Source organism: Notechis scutatus, chromosome 1 (genome assembly GCF_049901735.1).
Source record: "Notechis scutatus isolate UNSWTSFEM ecotype Mainland chromosome 1, rNotScu1.2, whole genome shotgun sequence".
Classification (NCBI taxonomy): Eukaryota; Metazoa; Chordata; class Lepidosauria; order Squamata; family Elapidae; genus Notechis; species Notechis scutatus.
In genome coordinates this window covers 217,023,551-217,040,824 of record NC_142009.1, presented here as the reverse complement: position 1 = coordinate 217,040,824, position 17,274 = coordinate 217,023,551, and the positions used below count along the sequence as shown (strand labels likewise).

At 40.5% G+C, this 17,274-nt stretch overlaps 1 long non-coding RNA gene across 1 annotated transcript; it reads left to right on the top strand.

The window, feature by feature from the left end:
• The first annotated feature begins 4,963 nt into the window (after nucleotides 1-4,963).
• LOC148133186 (uncharacterized) lies at nucleotides 4,964-15,249 on the top strand. The gene is made up of 3 exons (XR_015747184.1): nucleotides 4,964-5,144; nucleotides 14,098-14,166; nucleotides 14,745-15,249. It is a non-coding gene; the product is annotated as an uncharacterized LOC148133186 (long non-coding RNA).
• Nucleotides 15,250-17,274: the final 2,025 nt, after the last annotated feature.

Here is a 17,274-nt window from a genome sequence, read left to right as displayed (position 1 = left end):
GGGAGCCTTGGCCAGAACAATTATCTAGATTAGGGATGTCAAATAACAAGGCCCACCAGCTGGACTCAGCCCACGATGTGTTCAGATTCGGCCCACAGTGCCATTCTGGAAAATGTAGGGGGCCAGCCTGCATCGCTTCAGCCCTGTCTACCAATGCAAAGAGGAAACATCGGGACAGCAAGGCTTCGGCCCAGTTTACCCAATGCAAAGTGGAAACATGCCAGAAGTCTGGGGAGTGGTGTCAAGATGGCCACGCCCACTCAGTTGACCACACCCACCCAGTTGGCCATGCCCCCCTGGAACCCCTGAGGTCAACCACAGCCCTGATGCAGCCCTCAATGAAATTGAGTTTGACACCCCTGATCTAGATCATTCAAGGAATCTATAATGCAAGGAAAAAATAGAAGGAAAGAGAAGATGATGACCAGATGCAAGGTGACTGGACTCAATTATAATCAGGAGAGATGCACTGTTGGAAGAACCAGGATGGGGAGAAATCATCTGGAAAAGAATTTATCTGTGGTCACTAAATCGACATTGATCTGATGGCACATAATCACTCAGTGGTGCTTTAGGAACTTATACGAGCTACCTCAGGCTGTTAACTTAACAAAGTGTGGTACTTAGCTGTTGAAAGGTAAATATTGTTCTTTAAATAATGAATGTGCCCTGAAATGGCATGCAAGCCAATAGAAACAAAGTACATTTGCAGGAATGAGAACCGTTTTCTCACTATACATTTCCTAGGCACTTGTATGAATGCAATAACATATTCATACAAGCAGTATGACTCCACTGTTACAAATGTACCTTATATCCCCCGAAAACAGATTTTTGACCATAAATGTTTGGTTTTTTAATTCATTTAATTAATTTCTTCTTTTTTATTTCATGACTTTTACATTATGCATTTCAAAATTTGCTTTAGACCTTGGGTTATATCATTGTTTCCAAGTACCAAAACATATTCATTTGTCCAGGCCAATTATCCTATTTATGCAAAAGAATACATTTATAAATAAACATGAGATTCAGTTTTTCATCCACTAGATGGAGTTAGTGTGTCCCTTTTCTATTTTCCAGAGCAGGAAAAATAATCTGGATATTTTATGTTAGTTGTTTATTTTTGTTTTGCACTGTTACAAAAGAGCAGCAATTGGATAATGTGTGTGTTTGGGTGTGTGTCTATGTGTGTGTGCATGTGTGTAAAAAAGATTTCAGGTACAGCTGAATTTAAATTCTTAATTTCATCATCAGAACCTAAGCACGTAGATTTGAGATTCCCATATCCCTTCCAATTCAAATTTTAGGAGCCATAGACTTTAGTGGGTATTAAAAGATGAATACAATTGTACAGTATTGTTATGTTACACTATGTTACACTATATTATATATATTATTATATTTATTATATACTATATATTACATAACATCATATATTACATTATGAATATAATATGTTTAATATATTATATTATCATATAGTACAATTAGAAGGCTAGATCAAATAATCACTGAAAGCGATGGCACAAGGCAGTTCTTATTTGCGTATATTTTTGCCTGCTGTACAAGAATAAGACATTCTGACTGCTGGTCCAGCACAACCCTTGAATCTTGTAAGACAGAAAGAATTGTGAGATGTCTTACTGAGGGTCCAAACAGCAGCCTCTCTGCCAGAAGAAAGAGGCTTCAGCAGAAAGCTTTTTATGCTATTATCTGCAAATTAATAGGAAACATTAGATATCTTGGAATGTTGATAGGATCCCAAGTTTGTACTGATTCCTTACAGAGAACTCAAAGAATCAGCTGAACAACCCCATATGCTAAGAAGCATCTTTATTGAGCATTATAAGGCTTGGCACATAGACCAAGTCCAGGGGATGGCCAATTAGTCACTATTACAAGGCAGTAAACCCAACTCAGCCTGTGCCATTTCCAAATAAATGCAGGTTGGCTCATCCTGTGCAAAGGGAAACAAGGAGGTATTACCTGTTATGGTTCGCCGGCAGTCTATGCAGATGACAGAGGTATCGGACAGTGAGGACGAAAGGGGACCAGTCTGGGAGTCTGGAGTGGACTTGGATGAGGGTCCTGCATCCGATGCAGGGATGGAGTCAGGACCATCTGGGAGTGGGGTGCTGCCTTCAGAGCCTTTGGAGTCTGACAGCAGCGAAGCAGAGGACCCAGGGGAGCCTTTTCCCAGTGCGCGTATGCACAGAGCTGCTAGAAGGCGAGAGCAGCTGAAGCAGAGGGGGTGACTCGGGAGTAAGGCTGGGAGGTGATTGCCCCTCCCATAAGGGATAAAAGTAGACCTCAATGATGAATGCTTTGCAGGAAGCAAAGCAGTTCAATATATTCTGAGTCTTTCTTGAAGCTCTGTGTATTCTGGTCGGTTTTTTTCTGCTCCTGTTATAATTAATTTGGATACTTCTGTTTTTGGCAGCATTCCACAGCACTGACAGGAGTGTGCTTATCTGTTTAAGTTAGTTTTGGCTGTGAATGAAAATAATTCCTAGCGTTGCATTAAAATAGGTTTTGCTTTTAAAACAAGTTTGTATTAATTACCAGCTAAATATTTTCCTTGCACCACAATGCATTGAACAGGAAAGTTAAGCCTTGTCTGTTACAGACCAAGCCACTTCATAATAAGAGAGAAATACCACTGAAGAAGGGGTAGGCGCCTTTTCATGGCCAAAGAGTACTTGTCAGATTGTGGGACAGGGCATGAAGCAATAATGGAAAATGCAACCATGTCATTTGTAACAGGCGAGGGATGTTGTCAGCATTCCAAGTAATGCACCATTGAGTTTTTCTTCTTCTGTGATATTCCTATATGAAGGCTTTGGGAGCTTCTTTTTACATCTTTGAACCTTAACTTTATCTATGATATATAATGAGGTGGCACAGTGGTTAGAGTGCAGTACTGCAGGCTTCTTCTGCTGACTGCTGGCTGCCTGCAATTTGGCAAGTTCGAATCTCACCAGGCTCAAGCTTGACTCAGCCTTCCATCCTTCTGAAGTAAAATGAGGACCCAGATTGTTGGGGGCAACATGCTGACTCTGTAAACTGCTTAGGCCTGTAAAGCACTGTGAAGCGGTATATAAGACCAAGTGCTATTGCTATGATATATAATGTGCATTTTTGTGTTTCCACATCCATTTTTCTCCAAATCAGTGGTATCTGGCAGTTTGTTATTCAACAGCATAATCTGCAGGAGGCTATTAAAGAAGAGGGAAAGATTCAATGTTGCTCTGCAGCATGGGACAACCCCATGCAGAAACACCTATGCAATAACACCCTTCTAGTTAACCTGGCTTGGATGGCTGCAGTTAGATCAGATCTTTCAGTACATCTGGTTAGCAATTGTGGCCATGCCAGGGTTTCTCGACCTTGGCAACTTTAAGATCCATGGATTTCAGCTCCCAGAATTACCCAGCAAACATGGCTATGTATTTGAGTAACAATATGTGGAGGGAGGTGAGGGGAAGGAGGAGGGAGGGAGGGAGGGAGGGGGAGAGAGAGAAATTGCTTTTGAAAATACAAGCCCTAAAATGGCACAATCAATGTATTGCTATCATCTTTTATTTTATATAAAAACAGCTGGTGGGAAACATAGGCCTCTCCTAAGCAACATGTCTTTATACCTGAGGCCTGCTACTTGAATTCTGAGTATACAGAAGCATAGAAGTATGTAATACAGATCTGTGCAAAGCAGTCTTGCCGCAAGTCATCATAATTTTTTATCACCAGCCAAATGTTAGAAGGCACCAGACTCTAAGTAATTTTATGAGTGTTTAAATACATGGCTGCTCTGATCCCTCAGGCAAACTCTAAGACGACCTTAGTATTCTTGCTTATAGGAGACAAGATTTCAGAAGCACAGATTTGTTGATTGCACTGTATATATGAGAATTGCAAAACTATACAATCTATGTAAGGTTTCTTTAAGACATAAGATATCTTCAGAGCGCTCACAATAGGTATTAGGTTATCAATTGTGCTCAAGCTGCAATTCCCCATTCTCATAAGCAATTGTGCAATTTTAGAGCACTCAATTTACACAGATAACAATAATTTATGACATTTATATGCCACTCACTACTAGCAACTCTGGTGGTTCACAAATTGTTAAAACCATTTAAAAACAAGGAAGCACTACCAACAACAATAAAAGATTAAAGAAGGCAGAAACTGAAGTAAACAAAAAAAAACCTAGATGGAGACCATTAAAAAGTCCCTCTACATGGATTTGATGAATGAAGAGGAAAGGAAAGCAACGCCTTTTAATGGTTGCCTCTATATTTAGAAACAATGCCATGTTCAATAATACATGTCTATTCAAATGTAGAGTGCTATGTTTAAATGCCACTCTTCTAAAAAGTGGAAGAATGATTACACATTCCATTTAGAAGCAAGTACTTAAAATACTGTTGATTAACACAGGTAAAAAAAAAATGAATGAACAAAATATTATTTCTCTGGCTGCACAATACACTTCATTCCAAGCACTGAACATCTTTTGACCATCACTGTACTGTACAGATGGTCCTTGATTAAAAACAACTCATTCAGGGACCAAAGTTACAATGGTGGTAAAAAGTAATACTTATGACCAATGCACAAAGCTCTGGCCATCCCATCACTGTGGTCATGAGATTGCAACCCTGGTGTTTAACAACTGGCTCACACTTATGAGAGTTGCACAGTCCACAATCACGTGATCACTATTTGCAACCTTCTCTGCTGTCTTGCCATAAGCAGTCAATGGGGAAGCCAGCAGGAAAGGTTGCTATCAGAGTATATTCATTAACTGGCAGAGACATGGTTAACAAAATCAGTAAGTGAGTAAGCATGGCAACGGACCAGCCAATGGGAGCTGACAGCCTGGGTATGGTTTAGCTCTGTGTGCTTTGCTGAGAATTGAAAGTGAAACTAGTTTTGTTTACTTGCTGAAACTGAGTTCCGCTCTGAGCTGCTGCTGCTTGTGTTTGCTTGTGACCTTTCTAGGTAGGAAGGAATTACAGGTATTGTACATTTACTTATTTTATATAAAAGGAAGTTAATGGATCCTGCTGAATCAGTCATCTGTGTGTTTTCTGGACTTGAACTTCTGCTGCAAACTCTAACAGTTGCAAGTCAGTCTGGTAAGTGTCCTGCACTCAGCAGTAGCCAACCCAAAACCTATTCCCCTCCCACCATTCTCCTATTACAGTTCTTTTTTAAACTATACCAAATTGGATTGAACCAGACTAAAGGGGAAAACATAAAAGCACCAGTCCCCGTACAAGTATGTTTTTAGTATCTCTGTACAAGGGTTAGGCAGATGTTTTATTTTGTAAGAACAAACATAAAAGTGATATTTGAGGGCTTTAGATTCCAAAAACCAAGAAAGACACTCTGAGTTTCTTCTAAACAGTTTCCTTTATTGTTCCTCGCCCAATTTTATTCAAAATGAACTGATTCCTTACACCAGACCTGGGCATTTTATGACCCGAGGGCCACATTCAGCCCACAGGTAAGCCCAATCAGGCCTGTTGTGTTGGTGGCATCTGCAGCAGGGGTGGGCTAGAGATGGGGCATCAGAGCATCAATAGAGGGTGGAGCATTAGTGCATCAGCATCAGGGGCAGAAGGATGGCAGCGATGGGGATGGTATGCAGCTCTCCACAACAGTCCCAGTTTCTCATGTGGCCTCTTGGGAAAATTAATTGCTCACCCATGATGGTTAAACATATCCTCTGAGAGCTCTTAAGGAACTTTTTTGAGTCTCTTCCAAACTTCACTGACATTTGCTCCCCTGGAATGTACTCCCTAACTTTTGGGAATCCAGACTTTATTCCACCACACTGCTTCCTACATTCTATTGCTACGTCTATAACAAAAGTGTAGTATTACTCTTCCATTACTATTATAACAATGTTTAACATAGTCATAGTCAATTCAACATATCATCGTCTATACAATTACTATTCAATTACTATTACTGTTATCTATTACTCTATTTATATACTAACACTCTTTTCTGTTTCTGTTAATGGCCAGCATGTAGAATTCTTGCACCTTTGTTACGTTGTCCTCTGTATTGCTGGGCTACTATACTTCTTTTCCTCTCTTTTGAACCATCCGCTCCTTCTGAAGAAAAAAATGCCTTGGCTGCTATTCTGTTTACTGTTTGTTTCCCACAGAGCTCAAAACACATCTACCTCCACTCTATTCTCCACACTTGTGTCAAGGTTACCGCTTTATTGGCAACTCTGCCATGCTGACACTGGGGAAAAGGTTAAAATAGAAGGGAAAGGCAGCAGCACAGGTGCTGGCAATTTTGTTCTAGCAGCCTTCTATACCTCTCCCACCCAGCAGCAGCCACATGCCTTACCTGTTGGCCCGACTGCAAGCCACTGACTTGGGTTGTTAAACTGGCAAGAAATGCCCTAACTTAATGACCCTCCCCAACCTCCTTTAACTATGATAGTAGGCACTGCCAGGATTGTCATTGCTAAATAATGCAGTCATGCTTTACAATTGCATTGCATAATGACTGAAAGTCCAGTCTCAATTACTGTCATTAACCTGCACTATACATTTAAAGATCAAGAGTAGGTTTGACACTCTAGTATATTCTGGCCTTTAAGGCATAGCCGCAATATGTAACCCTAGGACTTTTTTCCACACCTGATGTTCTTGATGAGCATGAGAGTACCATGGTAGATAACCTGTTATCTTTATAACATGGGACCCAGGTGTTATGTATTGAATGTATACAGTTGTGTAAGCCTGCTAAAGTGAAACTAACCTTTAGCTGACCCTCATTGTTCATTCCAATTGTTTTGGAGGGAAACTTTGAACATTTATATTTGGGTGGATTTTTCAAGCATTATGATTGGTTAAGACCCTATGGGCCCAGAGTATAAATCACAGGCATTTGCCTGAAGTTCCTCAGTTCCAGTTTTGAGTCAATAAATGTTGTTGCAGCTATGCAGATCTGGTTCTTGCCTACTGAAGCCCACGATACAATACCAGGAAGCAGACCTTTCTTAGCAATGCCTGTCCTTTGGAATAACCACCCGAAAGGTCTACATGGCCCCTAATCCGACTATCTTTAGAAAGGTTCTGCAACCTGACCCTGATAAATGGTGAACCACTTCAGAAATTTATATTATATGCCATTGAATTTTTCCCCCAGATACTCGTGGTTCTTTTATCTTTTTGGCTTCCATTGTTTTTGACATTATATAATGCCCAGAGCTACCTGGAGTGGAGTAGCTTTATAAATTTAATAATTTTATTATTTGTATGTTTATACTGCATAATAAGTTTATTATAAGTTTAAATAATGTTTTATAAATGAAGAAAATTAAGGGTACCCTACAAATGGCTTGGTTATGACCCTCAATCGCGTTAAACACGTATACAAAATAATATTCTTTGGAGATGTGTAATTTGATAAACATTTTCTCTAGCTGTATATTTAGACCTCTTCTGCTGATTATCGAACAAAGCAATACTGCCTGCCAATATGTCTCTAGGCAGTGAATGAAGCTTATAATGCAGAACAGAAATTTGATAATAGTAAAGTTCTGATGAAATTAAATGGGCAGCCAACTTCGCAAGCAATTACAGCACATAGTAGAAAATCTGTACTACAGCACACTTGGAACCCATCATTCAGCAGAAAAAAAAGGTTAGATAAATGGGTTATTAGGGCAGTATTTGAATACAGGTAATCCTTGAGTTACGACCACAATTGACTCCCCCAAATTTGTGTTGCTAAATGAAACATTTGTTAAGTGAGTTTGCCCCATTTTACCACTTTTTCTGCCACCATTGTTAAGTGAATTATTGCATTTGTTAAGTTAGTAACACGGTTGTTGAGTGAATCTGGCTTCCCCATTGACTTTGCTTGCCAGAAGGTCACAAAAGGGGATCACATGATCCTAGAACACTGCAACCATCATAACTGTGAACCACTTGCCAAGCATCTGAATGTTGACCATGTGACTATGGGAAGCTGCAATGGTCGTAAGTGTGAAAAAGGGTCATAAGTTACTTTCTTCGGTGCTGTTGTAACTTTGAACGGTTACTAAATGCACTGTTGTAAGTCAAGGACTACCTGTATTCTAGTCCTCAATTAATGCTGCTCTGTTTACCAACCATTTCAAGTTACAACAGTGCTGAAAGAGTAGCTGTGGCTAACCTCACATTTATGGCTGTTGCAGTGTCCCTCCAGAGCCATGATCGAGATTTGTGTATTTTGCAACCATCAGGCATTTATGATCATCATAACTTCCCACAGTCAGGATTAGCCTGTGACAGGCAAAAGCAATGGATTTCACTGACAGTCAGTCAAATCTCAAGTCATGGTTATGTGGTGTCTCGTTTAACAATCATGGATGTGTTTTTTTTTATGACCGTGGTGGAAGTAAGATTTTATATCCATTGTGGTCACTTGATGTCTTGCTTAATAATTGTGTTGCCTAGTGACAAGAGCTTCTGGTCCCAACTGTAGTAAATGAGAATTTCCTGTAAGAAAAAACAAGCTGTAATCATTTAACACACAACAGGTTTAGCCAAAACAGTTGAGCTACACACCTTTAAGTCTCTGCATGTCCTAATGTAGTGGGCTGTGGTACAGTAGTTCCCCCTCCTCAAAGAAAATGAGGCAACTGTGCCCCAAAGAGTGCAAGGCCTACAATAGGAGTCTAATTTTCCATCTTATTTCAGGAATCAAAGAGTTATATTCTTCTTTTCACAGTTCAGATTCTTATCAACTCCCCTTCCAGGACTGGCACCAAAGTTTCTCATGGGGTTGTATGCAGACCTAATCAATATGAAAATGTAGAAATTTCTTATGAGGCAACTAGTATATCATAGACCGCAGCTTTCAATGCCACATTGTACTTTCTTCACCTGCGACTTACATATTTGCTTTTCTGTTCCAATACAAGCCAGGAGTTATCAGTCGGGTCACTATTTCTATTTTGTTTTCAGCCTTACAGGTCTGTGGCAGATTGTGATCTTGAGATTAAAATGCTGGTAACATAATTTCAGGATACAAGCCCTGTGGGCTTTATTTCATAATAAAACAGCCATTAGTATGCTGAGAATTGTTTTGGACCACAGAACAGTTATAATGAATTATAATTTTTGCCAGAGAGGAAGAGAACTGGTGCTTGAAAATGAGAGCGAGACAATTTTCTTAGGAAACAAACAACTTGAAGCTCATGTTCTCCAGGGACCTATGACTCAGATTTCGCTTTTTGACATTCATCCAGAAGCTGGGAATTATTGTTGATCTGGCAAAAGGGCAGGTAAAGTAAATGTAAGGGTATCATTTATGCAGTAATACTGGTTTTTGTCCCCCACAAAAATATTATTAAATATTGTATTATACAAATACAACTTATACAGTTATGGAATAAAAATGCATTAAAAAGAATAGGTGTGTGTGTGCAGATAGATAGATAGATAGATAGATGATAGATAGATAGATAGATAGATAGATAGATAGATAGATAGATGATAGATAGATATATAGATACATAGATATATAGATATATGTGTGTATGTGTTTGTGTACATGTACAAACATATACACACTCACACATATATGTCTGTGTTGAATATATAATTAATGTATAACATACATCGGCCGACGAAAGCTCCCTTGAAGGCAGAGTCCCCAGCCGCTTTGGGGCAAGGCGTGGCTGCCCGTGTCCCCTCGCCATTAGGCAGTGTCTTTCGGGCGATGGAAGCTCCCCAAGGGCAGTCACCAGCCACTTCGATCGGCCGATAGAAACGGCCTCACGATGAGGGGAGTGTGCATGTGCACTTGCCCCGAGACCGCTTCTACTGGCCGATCGAAGTGGCTGGTGATTGCCCTTGGGGAGCTTCCATCGCCCGAAAGACGCTGCCTAATGGTGAGGGGACATGGGCAGCCATGCCTCACCCCGAAGCGGCTGGGGACTCTGCCTTTGGGGAGCTTTCGTTGGCTAATAAAAATGGCCTCGTGGAGAGGTACGTGCGTATGGGCCACTCTAGGTGGGGGAGGAAATTAAGTCACCCCCCAAAAAATGGCTAGGCCTTATTTTGTGAGAAACACGGTATTGCATAGTATAACTAATCAAGAAGAGGAGCAATCTAGAATTAAAGAGAAACTTCCTAACAGTGAGAACAATTAACCAGTGGAAGAGGTTGCCTTAGAAGTTGTGGTTGTTCCATCACTGGAAGTTTTTAAGAAGAGACTGGACAGCCACTTGTCTGAAATGGTATACTAGAAAACCTCCAAGGTCCCTTCTAACTCTATTCTGTAATATATGTAACAATATATAGAAGGAAACTTGGAGGTCTTCTTGTGTGTTCTCATGGGAGAGGATCTTTTCAATTATTTACTGTACAAAGCCTTAGATAAAGTCCACCTGAGCCCTTAACCATATAAAACTTTCTAACTCCAACAATCCACCCTTTTGCTCTATGTTCCAAAAATATAAACTATAATTAAACTATATCTGGGGTCTCCTTATAAGTTTGAAGGAAATTCACTCTGACTTCAATAAAACTTCTGAAAAATTCAACCATTAAAGAAAGCCAAAGAATTAAATAACAAATAAAATCCAAAGTGATTAAAAGATGTCCATGAAGGCAACATTAGCAGCCATAAGCACAATGGAATCCTACAGCTCCCAGTTCTTGACATCTGCTTGCAAAAAAATTCCCCCCAGCTATACAGGATACATGTGGATAATCTGACAATCTCTCTTTTTCTACAGAGAGATTGCAGCAGCCCAGTTCTTTCAAGTAAGCATCTTTTTGGCCACAGTATGTTCCTCTCTTTATTTTTTATTTTTTTTTATAAATAAATTTTATTAATTTTACAATTAAAACAAACCAACAACACATACAGAAATGAAAGAAAAGAAAAGAAAAAAAGGTCAAGAAAATAGAAAAAATAGAAAACAATTAAAAACATTCTCATCTTCAACAGTTTGTAAGATCTCTTTTTTTTTTAACCCTTAATTTATGCCATATACACACACCTAATCCTTACATATATCTGTATATCACTACTATGGTTTTATCCTATCCTCTTTTGCCTTATAGTGTAAAATCTATCTTTGGTCTATCCATTTGTACCAGCAGTTCCAGCTATTGTAGTATATTGAGGTGTCTTTATTTTTTAGTGCCAAAGTTAATTTGTCCATTTCTGCACAACTTGAAATTTTTTGAATGATCATTTCCTCTGATGGAACATGAGGCTGCTTCCAACATTGGGCAAAAGCTAATCTGGCCGCTGTCAAAATGTGTATTATTATGTATTTCGCTTTTTTTGATATGTGTTTGTCAAAGATCCCTAACAGAAAGGACTCTGGTTTGTATTCGATCTGCTCTCTTGTCATTTCTTCCAGCCAAATTCTAATTTTCTGCCAATATTTTTGAGCTTCTGTACAGGACCACCACATATGGAAAAAAGTTCCCTCTTTTTTTTTGCATTTCCAGCAATTCGGACTCATATTGGGGTGCATCTTCGCTAATCTCGAAGGAGGAAGGTGCCATCTATAAAACATTTTATAGGCATTTTCTTTATATGCTACCGACTTTGTAATCTTATTGTTTCTACCCCAGACCTTTTCCCATTCTGTTAAGGTGATACTACGTCCTACATTCCTACTCCAGGCAATCATGTTCCCTTTTACAATTTCTTCTTCTAATTCGACTTCTAATAAATAATTATAAAATTTTGTTATATTTTTTTGCAGCTAATATGTCATGTATCAACACACTGGCATGCATTAGCTCACAACTCACTGATGAATTATCACAGGAAAAAAACTTAAAGAAAAAGACAAATTGAAATGATATTTAGCAAATGTCTAATCCACCCTTCAGGGGGAGAAAAAAAAACCCACTTCTCGGGGCATGGAGCCATGTAGAATACCAAACAAAATAAAGGGAATCTGAGTTACAACTTTTATAAAGAATAAAGAAAATGCATAAAGGGGATAAAGACTATACAGCAAGGATCAAAATAAAATCTGAGATCATCAAAGGCTTGGGAGAAAACAGTACTCCTTGTCCAGAGCTCAAATGATAGATAGAATTGGTCAGGGGTAGGATTCAATTTTTTTAACAATTGGTTCTGTGGGTGTGGCTTAGTTGGTGGGCGTGGCTTGGTGATCATGTGACTGGGTGGACATGGCTTGGTGGTCATGTTATTGGCTGGGCGTGGCCAACTCAATATCACTCACATCGAGGCATGCATCTCCTCGTCTGGCCTCTCAAGTCTGTGGGGATGCTGCAACAGTCGTAAGTGTGAAAAATGGTCATAAGTCACTTTTTTCAGTGCCATTGTAACTTTGAATGATCACTCTACACAAGCAAAGTACCAGCAAAGGAGGGGGAAAAAACTCCAGAGATGTTCCTGAGACAGGAAGTCTAGTCCTGACAAGAATGTAATAAGGATTAACGGAGAGGCAGTTTCTGTAAGCAACACCAGAATGTTTCCTTCCTGCCTTCCTTACGGGATTAGGCCAGTAATTTCTTCTAACAACCGGTTCTCTGAACTGCTTAGAATGTTAACAACCGGTTCTAGTGTATAGGTGTGAACTGGTAGAATCCCATCCCTGGTATTGGTTTAGAACAACTCATAGTAGTTCAGCAGCAAAAGGAATTTTCTTACCCTAACTGACTTATTCATTAGCTTCTCCATTAGGGACCCATGGCAACTGGCAGAGCCAGTTTTAAGGCTCTTCCCAAAGGCCAGAAGGCTGGGGGAAGATTTCATATCTTGGGCCAAGATGTTACAAAATGTGGGAGCTATGGCAGAATAGGCTTTTCTCCTAGACCCCACCAATTGAAATTCCTTGGCTGATGAGGTCCGTAGTAGGTCTTTTTTTTTTTTTTTTTTTTTTGCCATAATGAATGGGGTAAGCTGATTCCAGTGGGGCAAGATAATTCCACGGATATTCTGGACCTTTAAAGGCCTTTAAAGGTTTTTATAATAAGTTACATATAATAAGTTACATAACTTACATCAAGACAGTTCCCAAGTAAAAGAAAAGCATATAATTATGAAAATAGATCCAGATATTCAGATCCCATCCTGCAGTAAATATTTCAGAGGTTACGACTGATGAGAGCATACCAGAACACAATAGCACTTACAATTCTTAACATCCCACCTTAGCTTCTGTCATTCAAGATGTGTGTGAAGGCAATTAAGGAAAGGCTATATGGAAAACTGACCTTTAAACCATGCAACCATGGTTAGACCACTCACATAGCTTTCTTTCATTTCTTCATACACACACAGATGCATATAAAAATACACACACTTTGTCAGCAACTGACAATATACCACCATTGGGGGAAGGGGAGGGATCATGGAATAATGTAGACAAGGAACTTTAATTGCAGTCCTATAGGCTTCCTTTTTAAAATGTTTAAAAATAAATGGACCTTTAAAACCCTACATGGCATAGGTCTATGTTATCTGAGGGATCCCTTCTTCTCCTTCCATCAAATCTACTTGTCCCATCAGCTCTGGCAGGAAGGCATGCTCTGTGTCAGCTTTGGAAGCCATATTAGCACCAGAAACTTCCATGCTACCACATTCCTGTGCTTGGGAAATTGGGAGGGGGGATTTTTGTAGAGTGGTTGTAGTTAGACATAATAGCCTGCTTCTTTACAGTCAAGGTTATTCCTGCACCTGGAAGAGGAGCGGTTTAAGGCATGTCTCAAGAGGGAATGGAGGGGGAATTGGGCCATGTGATGGAGCGATGGGTGCGGGGATGGATTTTGTGATTTGTAATTATTGGAGGAAAACCCGGAACTCTTAGATTTGAGTTTTCCCAGATGTGCCAGTATGACAATTCTAATAAAATGGAACTTTGAGAAAATGCCTGTCTCGGAGTTTTGGTGTTGGAGTTTGTTTTCCTGGAATGCTGATACTCTGGGACCCATCTGCGAAGAAGTTCTGTCTGGATGTGAGACTTTTCTGCTCTGACACTTGTCCTCTGGAACGTCATCCTTCCCCAGATCAAGTTAACCCAACCTTTATTGCTTTCTGGAAAGCCCTTAAATTGTGTTTTTTTTTTTTCAATAGGCCTGCGGATCGCCTGGAGGTAGTGAGCCCATCTGTTAGTTTTATTATGTGTGATATTCGCCCAGTATGGTTAGTTTTTATCTATGTTTATTGTTTTAATTGACTTTAATTGGTTTCATAATATTTTTTAATACTAGATTTCACTGTGTGAGATACAGGGCTATATACATTTCCCAAATAAATAAACAAACAAAGCCTTCTCCGGAGTTAGCTTTTTCCACCCCCCCATAATGTGTTCAGATTAAAAAAAACAAAACCAGAGAGTTTGATTACTACTATTCAGTTCACAATAACTCTCCAAAACATCTACATGACACTAGAACCAATTACATTTCCTGAAATTGGGACAGAATGCTGTATATTACACATAATCTTAACAAGGTATATTCAATGATCACAGCTTCTGATAAAGAAAAATGATTGCAGCAAAGTGTGGAATTCAGGCAGGAACAGAGGGCTCCTGCTGTAACATTCAGTGATTAATAACATGCAAAACCTTCTCTGCACACTATTATGTCCTCTATTCAACGCGACATCACAAGCACATGATTTTCTTTTTTTAAAAAATTACATCCTGCCTTTTGGACATGCTACAAAAAAAAGAAAACCCAGCAGCTTTCTGATGCCCTCTCTTTTTTTTTTTAAAGGTATAGTTCTAAAGTGCTACCTTTTAAGAAAACGGCATTCTGTGTTAGCACATCATCTAGCAATATCAATGGGACAATAGCACCCTTTGAGTGGATTACAGGAATTTTGAGCAGGCAATAACTTCGAACAATGAGACCAAGATTATTGCACTGTTGAACTCAATTAAATGGGAAGGTGTTTCTGAGATACAATAAAACGGCAACACAAGACACTTGCAATTTGTCTTCAGGACAGACCCATCCCTCTCAAGATTGAACTGAGACATCTGCTCTGGGTGGAAGTTCAAGAGGGGTGGCATATTGTGCCCAGGCAATTCATCTGTCACAAATGCCTGCTTCTACTGTCATCGCCACAGGTGCTTTAACTCAATTGCAGCTTTACTCTTTTCTGCATCTGCCTCTTCTGTGTGAACTACAGGCCAACCAGCTGGGTCCTCTCATTCATTTCTGATGTACCTGGTGAAAACAAAACCAAACAAAGCAAAACCGGACAATAAAAAATTCCTTCCGCTATTGGCAGACTCATCTGTACTCCATCACTATGGTTCACTCTCTGTCTGGATTCTGGCATGCTATACAATTGTTGAAGTAGGCTAATATTCCTTTGGGGAAGCACCAACCATTAATTTCCTTGCTAGCTAAACCTACCTTAGGAAGACAGTTGGCTGTGGCTTCTTCTGAATGCAAAGGCATACTTCCCTTTCAGCCCTAAAAAGCCAGCTGCTTCCCAATCACACCATGGCTGAGCCCAGCAGGAAGGTAAGTACATTTGATTTAGTATGCCTTAATTCCAGAACAGCCTCAAGCTCTAGCTACTGTGTCCTCTGCCCTCACTATTGTCCTAAGCATTAATCAAAACATGATTTTTACAGGCACAGCTTCAAAGCAAATCCACCCTTCTGCTTTACCCAAGAATGAGGAGCTGCCACTGAGGAAGGCAGAAATCAAAGCATGATGTAACATCTTCCTCAGTTCTACCCCAGCTAGCCAGCCAGCCAAGGCGAATTCCACCTGTGTTTTCTGGCCCCCGTATCCCAAATAGACTTTTCTATCTTGCGCTGTCCACTTTGCAGGTTGCCAGTCGATTCTTTGTAATCCAATCTCTTTATACAATATGCCACTGTGGTCTGCAGTGGGAAAACTCTCTGCTTCTCTGGCCACGTTAGGAGGGGAGGTGCAGATCCCATTCATGAAGCTGTGCAAGTATGGACTGGTTTTTCTCTTTACAAAATGGACTCTCATTTTAGCCCATGTGACAGAAAAAAATGATGAACCCTAGCTGTTTTCTGTTCTACTACTATGTTTCCCAAAAAATAAGACCCGTCCTGTTTTATTTTGGGCACCAAAATAAGCACCCGGGCTTATTTTGGGGGAAAAACAATTTCAGGGTGATCAGCCCAGCTAGGTGCCCCACCCCGTGGAGCACACACACAAGATCATGCAAGTCTGAGGGGATCAACAGTAACCAGAAGCAGCTGCAGCCCGCCAGTCCCTTAGTCAGGGCATTCTGGGGTTCTGTAGTGTGGAAGGCATGGAGCAAAAGGCAGGCGATCCCAATGTGTGGAGCAGAAGGCAGGCGATCCCAATGCGTAGAACAGAAGGCAGGCGATCCCAATGCACCAGTGAGCTGCAGGCAAGCCAAGAGGTACAAAGATAAGCCTAGCGCAGCTGCCCACAACTTCAACCCACCACCTCCCGGCTTTCCCATGGCCGCATCTGGATTGCCTGCCTCCCCCCGCCTCTGCTTCTGTCTGCTGCTTGCACAGGTACTCAACTCATCTGTGCTGCGTGAGCTGTGGCTGCTGCCCAGACACCATTGACCCATGCACGCTCGCCGGCTCCTATGCCGGCCATGCCCACTTCCCTTCACTAGGGTTTATTTTGGGCATAGGGCTTATATTAGACACACACATAAAAAACACCCTGGAGCTTTTTGTGGAGTAGGTCGCATTTTGTGGAAAACATGGTAGTTTGGGAGGGATAAAGGAGTAGAGCCCACAGTAAACACAGTTGGGAGAAAGTATCAAGCCATCTCTGTAAGGAGACTTCTTGAGACAGCTTCATTTTCTTTATTTTATGTGTGGGAAATAATTGGCTGAAGGCTGCAGCTCCCCTAACTTGGGGACTTAGAAATGGAGATAAGGGCCCTTATTTTTTGCCTTTCTGCCTGGAAAGGAAACTCACGTTTATTTACTTATACCCTACCCTCATTATTTTTATTACACAATATTTCTTCCTCCTACTTTCCCCATAACAACAACCCTGGGAGATGAGTTGGGCTGAGAGGAAGAGACTGGGCCAAAGTTACCCAGTGTGATGATCCAGGATGGGATACAAAACAAATACAGTCACAGAAAACAGGTGAAGCCCCTTTTATTCCTTCAGTTTGCTTCCAAGCTCCCAATATTCTTGACGGAAGACAAAAAAACTCCCACACAAACAGTTACAAGAGGAAGGAAAAAAGCAACACAAACCAGACAAGATAAGGGCTGGAGGATGTCCACAGACAACACACACTGGGAAGGACGCC